The following is a 7,595-nucleotide window of genomic DNA, read 5'->3' on the forward strand; positions in this document are numbered from 1 at the left end:
TCGGAAAAAAACTTGTATCTATTTTCTGATACCAAAAACGATCCTTTTAATTTTTTTTTAAAACATAATCTACCATTGCTTGTATCAGGTATAGAATAATCAATATTTATTGATTTTAAACTGCAAGTAAAGCTAAAATCATAGATCACCCTGTACTCTCCCCACTGTATTTTTATCTTTGCGAAAATATATGCATATGCTAGCAGGGCGCTCGGCGTTGCTCGATTGTCAAATACGCATTAATATGATAGTTTAATTTATGCAGATTCCGTATTTATTATTATTATAAAGTCATTTCTCTATTTATTATTATTATATTTTATCAAATATATAGTAATGATTTCAAAAGTAGAAAAATGAGTTGGGTACTATCAGTTAGAATCAAAACCAAAACGTTCAACACTCCAGCCTTAGTCGTTACCCGTTGAGCTATCGTCAGTCGGATAAGATATAGTTATAAATGAATAAACATAAATGTATATTAGTGCTTTCGTACAAGAGCATTTTAAATCGACTCATGCATGGCAGGTTACAATTTTCGTTTTAATTTTGACCCCTCAGCAGCTATTTTTACCAGTTTATAAAACTAATTTATATAATGGCTTCAATTAAAGTTTAAAATGAAAAAGTCAAGTACCATTGGTCAATTGTACGCTAAACAGAAACCTTATTCCAAGCGAGCCCCTATCTTATTAAAGAACCTACTCTTGATTTCTATTTGTACGGCGATAAAACTTATCTAATGCACTTGTGATGTTAGTCTATATGAAAATGTTAACTTTTGGTCAAGATCGGAGTTAAATCGTGTTTTCTTGACTATTGATTTTCGATACTTATACAGAACCTATCTAAGAACATTCCCAGACACATGAAGTACATTCATGTGAAATTAAAAATAATAAGCCCGGCCGTTTTTGAGTTCACCAGCAACTCTTTCTCTCTTCCTCGCACGCACACACACACACACACACACACACACACACACACACACACACACACACACACACACACACACACACACACACACACACAAGGTGCGTTTATATATAAGTGGAGATTATACTGTACTGTATCGGCTGAAAATGTTCAGGTTTCATCTGTTTCATCATCCTAGAATTCGAAAACGATACCGGCCTGCTTTTTCTCCAGCTAGTCCAATCGGTCTACTTCCGGTTTAGCCTGATGTTATAACTAATTTTTATTGTCTCGTCAGAATCTCAACTAAATCATATCCGCTTACAATCTTTAATTTATATCCATCAACGACGACGGTTACAGAGCAAACCGAAAGTACTAGGGTCCACAACCACTACGGCAAATTCATCAGCCAGTTTCAACCTGAAATCCGAAGATTCATTGAACACGCTGGACTACTTTATTTGATCATACGCCGAGAACATCACCAATATAATCTCCGACAACACCCAAGCCAGCCTGGTCGCCATCATCCACTGAGTATTCGCCGGCGCTTGTGGAAAGAAGTATGCTCCCAGTTCCGGACCCATATCGAGGCAGAAATTCAAGCTGAAGGCAGCTACATTGAATAGATGTCAACTCTACTAAATAATCAAGTTACCTGAATTAATTTTCTCAATAAAAGTTTTAACATAAAGCTGTAGTGTTGTTTTTTTAGGGTGATATTTTTATCGTTCCACCCTGAAGATATAGATTAAATGAAATACGAAATTGTCATAGGATTACAGATTGTATAATAGTGTAAACTGTTAAACAATTTAATAACTTAAATATAAGAAAAAATATATTAATTTAATATAAATTAACTATAGAAGAATTGTATCAGCACATAGTACTTAAAAAAAAACCTGCCTTTCAGTGAATTCGTCGCCTGCACGAATATAATTAAAGCGGATCTGCGACGCGTAGAAGTTTTCGACCACTACAATTTCCGCCGCATTCTCCATGTCCGTCCCTTGGATTTCGTCGCCAACAAAGAAGTCCGGCGTCGCTGCAATCTCCAGGCAATTACTGACCTACTGCGGGCCCGACGCCTTCGATGGTTCGGCCATGCCTCTCGCTGTGATGCAGGGGTCTTTATCCACGAGGCTATCTCCCCACGTCCTCTACCCGGCTGGAAAAAACGTGTCGGTGGCCAGCTAAGAACGTGGCTCGGGACTATCAAAGCCGACGCTGAGCTTATTTCGGGCCCGCTCATCTATAGCCTGTCTCGTTGGAGACGTGACTGGCTATTGCTCACTCGGGATCTTGCCTCCGATCGCCGGGCTTGGGCTGCAGCGGTACGAGATGTGCATCTTCATGAAGCCGACTCAACTCCTCCAGGGTGAATGTCGTTTCAAGTACAAGTAAGTACTGCACGAATATCGAGTTTTTCAAAGGACGTTTCCAAGAATGCTACCACATTACAAATAATGCATGACTTAGATCTACCAAGATTTTACACTCCAATCTGGAATATGCTTTAAAACCTGCAATCATTCTGGAATATACCAGTATTAATTGCTTTGAATTTCACAACTATTTCTGTATTCTCATGTATTCGACCATGGAGTCCCTTTTTTACACTATCATTTCAAATTTAATTATCGGTTTATGCGTTAAATAACAAAATTTACGATTACATATATTTATTTTGCAAAAAACATTTCATCCAATGAGATCAGACATTCATTAAAAATCCATGGATTAAGGAGAAAATAAAATAATTATTTGTAATCCTTTGTAAAATAATATATTTTATTGTAATTATGCATAATTTATCTCAGAATTTCCACACACACACACACGCACACACGCGCACACACATATGTATATACATATATATATATATTGTATTTTGTGTAGAGATAGTTGTTAGATGTGACAAGTCATTGGTACCGTCAATTTCAAACCCGATACTTAGAACCGTTTAAGATATCCATATCAAGCTCTCTTCAGCCAATACTAATCTCTCTCTCTATATATATAAATGGAAATTCTGATATAAATTATATATATATATATATATATATATATATATATATATATATATATATTTCTCTAGAAATATATTTTCTTATAATATATATCAATCATTATTTATAACATGGGGACAATATATATATATATATATATATATATATATATATATATATATATTCAAGCAAATATTATTAAATACAACGGAGACATTTTTTCTTATAATACTTTTTTTTTAATTTTTCAATTTTTCGTATTGTCTTTTTTGTTTCAAAATCAAAAATATTAATAAAGGATCCATACATGTTGCGGTTACGAGCGCTTTCGATTCGTCCATGAATCATCATCAGGTGTTAAAAATACAGGATTGCGAAAATGAGGATTAAAAATGAAAACTAAAATATATATAGTCAGTGATGAGTTAAAATAAAAGTCGATTAAGAATAAAAGTCGATTAAAAATTCGAGTGTTAAAACCAGCAAGTTCGTAGACACTATGTACAAAGTCCGTCCAACACGGACTACGCAAGACATTTCAGAACGTTACTGCTTTTTTGAAATGCAATGTCATTTATATTAGGTTGAAGAGTTCTAATGTACGACGCTTCAAGAATCTTTAATTTTTTTTACATTATTTTCCCGTTGTATATATATATATATATATATATATATATATATATATATATATATATATATATATAGTCATTTACATACATTACTAATCATGTTCTTGGCCTTTTGGCCAAGATAAAAGTGTAGTATCTGTTCCGGCAGATACTGCAAGCTATGACTAGCTATGACTAGCAAAGACCAGATGTGGGGGCAACCCCACATGCCTGACCTTTAACCAGCTCCCATTTCCCACTTCTCGGGAGCTGGTCCCCTTTTTCCCTTCCCCCTCCCTTCACTCCTCACATTAAAAATTGGCCTTGTGCCTAATTTGCTCGGTGGGGGAGCAAATAAATGCCATCTCTCCGGCAGATACTGCAAGCAAAGACCATATGGTGGGGCGACCCCTCATATAAGACCTTGGTCAAAGTAGGGGCAACCCTTCATACCAATTGTCACTATCCAGCTCCCCTACTCCCCGGGGAGTTGGTCCCCATTTCCCCTTCACTCCTCACATTAAAAATCGGCCTTGTGCCTAATTTGCTCGGTGGGGGAGCAAATAAATACCATCTGTTCCGGCAGATACTGCAAGCTATGACTAGCTATGACTAGCAAAGACCAGATGTGGGGGCAACCCCACATGCCTGACCTTTAACCAGCTCCCATTTCCCACCTCTCGGGAGCTGGCCCCCTTTTTCCCTTCCTCCTCCCTTCACTCCTCACATTAAAAATTGGCCTTCTGCCTAATTTGCTCGGTGGGGGAGCAAATAAATACCATCTGTTCTTCAGATGCTGCACTTCTATTTCTTGTTCTCTTTCGGTGGAGAAGAAATCCTTCACGACTGAGACAATTTTTATTTTTGTACCTTTTCTCCACGTTAAAAAACGACCCTGGTGTCTAACTCTGTCCCGTGGGGAGGCATAGTAAATAGGTACTGCCAGTAGCATTTACTCTAGGTGGGTTGAACTGGCTTCCCTCGTAGAAGGAAGTTTCATGCAAATATACTGTTTCCACATATATATTTACAATTACATTTGCATATATCTTTGGGCAGTTTTCAGTTCATGCATTATAGCGGAGCCTGTTGGATGGCGGCCGATTCTTCCCCGTAACTGTCGGTTCATCCCCCTCTAAGTTTTAATAAATCTATCACATTTTTAAGTACCCTCCCCAATCTATTAGAGACATCTTTACTTTAAATCCGTAGCCCCTAACTTAGAAGCAATTTTTAATTCATGACAACCCATTCCACTCAATTTATGAGCTTCAATCTGACTCCTGCTGCTAACTTCATCCTAACGTCATTACTTATCTAGTTTAATTTGAACTTTTTTTCTGCCTTACTTCTTGCGCCAGTACAACGTTATTTTTTCTGGGTCATTGTGACATTGCCTTTTCTCTTCTAAAAATAGCTAAGGCTCCGCTCAACGTTACTGTCTTCATTTCTAATTTTCTAATTTTCTAATTAGCATCGGCAGTAGCTTGTCGAAAACCCTCGATTTCTTTATTCTCCGTATAATTTATCTTTCTTTTTTATAGTAATAGATTGAACTCGATTTTTTTTTCTCTTATAACCATTTGTGAATTATTTCTATCTTTTGGATGGCCTCGAAATATCTTCCAGTAACGAGATGCCTTTGGATTCTTTACATCTGGATACTCTACTTCTCCAACTTTTTTTTATTTTATTTTACCGTCCTTGGATCTTCCACTCTTCAATTGAACATCCATTCACGTGAAATCAATTTTCATTTTTTCCCAATTCCCTCTGCTTCACTGCTTTTTTTGTTTAACTTTTAGCTGGTATGCTCTATGGCTCCCTTGCAATTTCACTAAATACTTTGTAAGCAAAATCTGATTTCGCATTTTGGTAATTCATCCCCTCTGATGAGAAGGAAAGTATTTCTTTCGAAACTCCGCGGATTAAGGACAATCCACTTCTTTTGTGTCTCCTTTTTGAAAATTAAATATGCTTTTAACTCTTGCTAAAGTGTTCTTCTAATATATTTCATTAACTCTTTGCTTTATATATATATATATATATATATATATATATATATATATATATATATATATATATATACACACACACACACACACACACACACACACACACACACATATATATATATATATATATATATATATATATATATATATGTATATTGTCATTCACATACAGTCATCTCCCTCTCAGTACAGACAAATAATTCTCCTGTGTGTCATGAGTAAGTTGTTGGAATCCATATTAAATAAAGAAGCAGTCAACCACATCAACAAAAAAAACCTTAGTGACATGCAATATGGTTTCCGCTCTGCAAGATCTACCGCAGATGTGCTAACGGTTATATCACATAGGATTAGTGAATCTCTTAACAAAGGTTTCCTTTCCAGGGCAATTGCTCTTGACATATCAAAGGCCTTCGATAAAGTATGACATAAGGGCCTACTTCACAAGATTTCCAGCTACGGTATTACTGGAAATGTTATCTCAATCATTAAATCATTTCTCTCTGATAGGTTCATCAAAGTAGTGGTTGATGGGCAGAATTCAGAAGCCCACAGTATTAATGCTGAAGTCCCCCAGGAGTCCATCCTGGGCCCAACTCTCTTCCTGATCTACATCAATGATCTTCCAAAACACATACTTAAATTATTCGTTGACATCTATGCTGATGACACGACCATCTATGGCAACACATCAAAGGCCGTAAATGACAAAGTTCTCTCTAATTCTCTCTCCTCTGATCTTGAGCACGTGGTACAATGGGGGAAGAGGTGGCTGGTCACTTTTAATTCATTCAAAACCAAGCTTCTATCTTTACATCATCAACGCTCTGATCCCCATCTGGCATCAATTGAAATGGATGGCTCTTGTCTTGGGGAGGCTCCATGTTTTGACAAGCTACTGGGTTTGACCTTTACTCCTGATTTGAAATGGAACACATACATCAAATCTGTTGCCAAGGATGCTGGAAAAATGGTGGGATCCTTCTACCGCTCCAGAAGATATCTCACTACTGATGCAATTCTCTATCTGTATAAAAGCCAAGTACGTCCAAGGATGGAGTATTGCTGCCACATCTGGGCAGGAGCTGATTAAAACAGCCTATCCTGCCTTGACAGAGTACAAAATAGACTTCGTGGTTTAGTGGGGGATGCCGTTTTTTCTTCCCTGCAACCTCTCTCCCATAGAAGATACGTTGCGAGCCTGTCTTTGTTTTATCGTTATTTCCATAGCAGATGCTCGTCTGAGCTCCAATCCCTCGTCCTCCCTCACCAATCTTTCACGAGAAACACCCGTCTAGCTGAAACTACTGTCAATAATCTTCCCCACTCTTTATCTGTGCCTAAATCCAAATGTAGATTCCACGAGCAAAGCTTCTTTCTTAGAACTGCACGCCAGTGGAACTCTCTGCCGCTTGCCTGTTTCCCACCTGACTACAACTTGGACGTCTTCAAGTCCAACATAAACAAACTCCTGACAAACCGCCCCCTTAAGTAAGACACTCTATCAAACCCCCCAATACTAATGATTACTACAATACTATCTCATTGATTACTGTACACGCAATAACCCTTATCCCTGAGTGGCCTTCGGGCCTTGATAAGTGGTGACCCCCATGCAAAAAAACCAGTACTGCCAGTAGCATTCACTTTATGTGGGTTGAACTGGCTTCCCTCGTAGGAGGAAGTTTCATGCAAATATCAAGTTTCCACATATTTCCACAGCAATATATATATATATATATATATATATATATATAAAATTTTAGTCATTCAATAAATTTAAAAAATTATGATGTGAAATGGTTAAATTTTATATATATATATATATATATATATATATATATATATATATATATATATATTCAGTTTAATTAACTACTTTGTTAGCAAAATCTGATTCCGCATTTTTTTAATTCCTCCCCTCTGATATATTTTATTAACTCTTTGTGTATACTATAAGCTCTATTTCCTTTTTGGTTTTATTACGCTTTTACATCTAGTTAGGATTAATTTATAAATAGTAAGTCTTTAATCTTTAATAT

The 7,595-nt window shown here is 36.6% G+C and overlaps 1 pseudogene; it reads left to right on the top strand.

Annotated features, from left to right (window-relative positions):
* The first annotated feature begins 3,654 nt into the window (after nt 1-3,654).
* On the top strand, nt 3,655-3,819 carry LOC145253062 (U2 spliceosomal RNA; annotated as a pseudogene).
* The last annotated feature ends 3,776 nt before the right edge of the window (nt 3,820-7,595 follow it).

This window comes from Euprymna scolopes, chromosome 29 (genome assembly GCF_053919585.1).
Source record: "Euprymna scolopes isolate OS-2025 chromosome 29, ASM5391958v1, whole genome shotgun sequence".
In the NCBI taxonomy this organism is placed as follows: domain Eukaryota; kingdom Metazoa; phylum Mollusca; class Cephalopoda; order Sepiida; family Sepiolidae; genus Euprymna; species Euprymna scolopes.